General features: G+C 48.4%; 1 non-coding gene across 1 annotated transcript; it reads right to left on the reverse strand.

Moving 5' to 3' along the window:
* Positions 1-1,524: 1,524 nt before the first annotated feature.
* On the reverse strand, positions 1,525-1,611 carry TRNASTOP-UCA. Its single transcript has one exon. It is a non-coding gene; the product is annotated as a tRNA-Sec (tRNA).
* Between the last annotated feature and the right edge of the window lie 1,609 nt (positions 1,612-3,220).

Below are 3,220 nucleotides of genomic sequence, written 5' to 3' on the forward strand. Positions count from 1 at the left end.
CTATTCTAGTCTGTTTTAGGCATTGTTACAATGGATCCGCAAAAAAAACGGATGGCATGCGGATCTGCAATTTGCGGACAGCAAAACACATACGGTCGTGTGCATGTAGCCAATCACTAATGGAAATCACTGACAAAATAACTGAAGTGTGAACGCAGCTCTACCGGAGTTTGTTCGCAACTTTTTAAACTTTTTGAAAAATTTCATGGTGACATTGAACAGATTTTTTTTCCGTGTCTGATCCGTCTATTTCTGCAGCCGGTATGCGGAACCATTCACTTCAATGGGTCCACAATAAAACGGTACTGACTCCATTTCCGTGCATTTCATTTCCGTATGTCCGCGTGTCTGTTCTGCAAAAAAAGATGGAACGTGTCCTATTCTCGTCCGTTTTGTGGACAAGGACAGGCATTGGTACAATAGATCAGCAAAAAAACGGATGCAATATGGATGTCACATGGATGTCATATGTGTTTTGTGCGGTTCCGTGTTTTGTAGACTGCAAAAGGCATACAGTCATGTGCATGAGCCCCAAGGGGGTGGCGTAAAAAAGCGTTATTAATGCGTCAAATTTATCAAACAGCGTGTGACATTTGATAGATCTGGTGAAAAGCAGCCCAATGCAGAGGGGTTAATGTATGAAAGCAGCCGTGCCAGAAAAGCGGAGTAGCCTTTGGCGCCAAATTTATTAGTTTTTTGCGCCATTTTCAGTGTGGTTTTCACCGTACATGGCGGTCTGTATTTACTAAGATGGAGGAAAAGTTGCAAATTTTTGGCTGAAAACAGGACTTACTGGATCCGTCTCCCCGTGTCTCAATGTCAGTAAGGCCTCATTCACACGACCGTTGTGTGTTTTGCGGTCCGCAAAAACAGGGATCCCCAAAACACAGATGGCGTCCGTGTGCGTTCCGCAATTTGCAGAACGGCACGGACAGCCTTTAATATAACTGCCTATTCTTGTCCGCAAAGCGCGGAGAAGAATAGGACAGGTTATATTTTTTGGGCAGACCACGGAACGGAGCAACGGATGCGGACAGCGCACAGAGTGTTGTCCGCTTCTGTTGCGGCCCCATTGAAGTGAATGGGTCCGCATCCGAACCGCAAAAACTGCAGCTTGGATGCAGACCAGAACTACGGCCGTGTGCATGAGGCCTAAATCTGCCTCTCAGTCGCCATATTCCGACCTCCGGTTCCGCCGACCTGCGCTTTACGAGAGGGCTCGTCTGACGACTTGATGTTTTCATTGGCGCCATTTCGGGGTAGATGGAGCTGTTTTTGGTTATTTTCTGCAGGATGAAAAATAACCCACACATTCTAGCCGTGTTTTTTTCATTACAGCGTTCGCTTCGCCGGTTAAACGACGCAATAATTTTATAGATTATGGAAATATCAAAAATATCGGGGTTTTTTGGACATTGTAAGAAAACAAAACAATATATTTTATACCTTTTTGGGGATTTTTATGGGGAACATGCGGTCGCTTTCATGGGGCGTTCCCGATGAAAGCTCCACCCAAAACGCGACCGCCCAGAGGGTGGAATTGAACCACTCTGTCCCTCGACAGCTACAGGTTTGAAGCCTGCACCCCAGACCACTGAGGGTCATCTGGGCGGACTGGGAGCTCCCACTGCTCCTATATAAAGCCGACCCTGAGGGGCGCAGTAAAGTTATGGAGAATATTCTCATCATTAGCAGTGATTACGGGAACGCACAGACCGCCGTGCGGAATATCGGACTGTATTCACACACGTCTCTGCTCCAGGCCGCGCTCGGTGTCACTCAGCTTGGGCAGCATTTGCCTCCTCATTTGCATGGCAGACTGCAGCAGTGCATTGTGGGAGATGACATTCACGCTTCCTGCCTTCACACCTAGGGATTGCACTTTGAGCTGGGATGATGGAGGTTGTAGTGCACACTGTACGCGAGGACCTTGGAGTAGTGCGTCCTGGAAGAAAACGCGTCGCAGTATAATGTATGTTCGTGATGACGACTGATTGCGAATAAAAGCTATTTGCAACAATAAAAACAGACCAGAACAGAACAGAACAGAACAGAACAGAACGCTGTGATACATTGTATCCTCCTCAGACTTACTACGGCTTCTACACAGCGACTGAGTGGGAGAAGCAGGGCTGCAGTGTAAAGCATGGAATTTAGCAGCAGCCTGAGCCTTTGATAGGACAGAGAGTGGATTTTCAGCTTCCTCCAGTAGACAATGGGGGAGATTTATCCAACGGGTGTAAAGTAGAACTGGCTTAGTTACCCATAGCAACCAATCAGATTCCACTTTTCCTTTTTCAAATGAGCTCTGATAACTGAAAGGTGGAATCTGATTGGTTGCTATGGGTAACCGAGCCAGTTCTACTTTATACTAGTTTTGACAAATGACCCCCAATGACGCCGCGCTAAAGTCCTTCATCATTAGATACAGCAGTACCCACCTCGCTGCGCGGCCAGCGCTGCACTACATCGGGACATCGCACGCAGGGTCAGGTCATACTGCGTCCCTATGTGCGCTGCGTCCTGGAGCCGTATGCGGTGCGGACATAGGCAGCGCCGAGACCTGCAGAAGAGGCCCGGGGAGTGGTGAGTAGAGGGCATATTCACCGCTCCGAGGCCGGGCCTCTGCCATCTAAGGGATCATGCCACGAATGTAAGGGCTCCGTGCCCGTGCTGCGGACTGCATACGGCGATTCCATAATACACGGGTCACCAGCCGTGTGCATTCCGTGAATGGGTCCGCGATCCACAATTTGCGGTCTGCAGCACGGGCACGGAGCCCTTACGTTCGTGGACATGAGCCCTAAGGCTGCACTAATGAGCGCTCCACAATGGAAGCCTTCATTAGTAATAGCGCCGCCCCCCCCCCCCCCCCCCCCATCACGAGAAAGAGATGTGAGAGATCACAGACATTTCTGGAGATTTAGGAATCCCAGGAGGACGTATCATGTGTGATACTGACTGCTGTATCTAATCCTATCATGTGTGATACTGACTGCTGTATCTAATCCTATCATGTGTGATACCGACTGCTGTATCTAATCCTATCACGTGTGATACTGACTGCTGTATCTAATCCTATCCTGTGTGATACTGACTGCTGTATCTAATCCTATCATGTGTGATACTGACTGCTGTATCTAATCCTATCATGTGTGATACTGACTGCTGTATCTAATCCTATCCTGTGTGATACTGACTGCTGTATCTAATCCTATCA

The sequence above is a fragment of the Bufo gargarizans genome, chromosome 5, assembly GCF_014858855.1.
Source record: "Bufo gargarizans isolate SCDJY-AF-19 chromosome 5, ASM1485885v1, whole genome shotgun sequence".
NCBI lineage: Eukaryota > Metazoa > Chordata > Amphibia > Anura > Bufonidae > Bufo > Bufo gargarizans.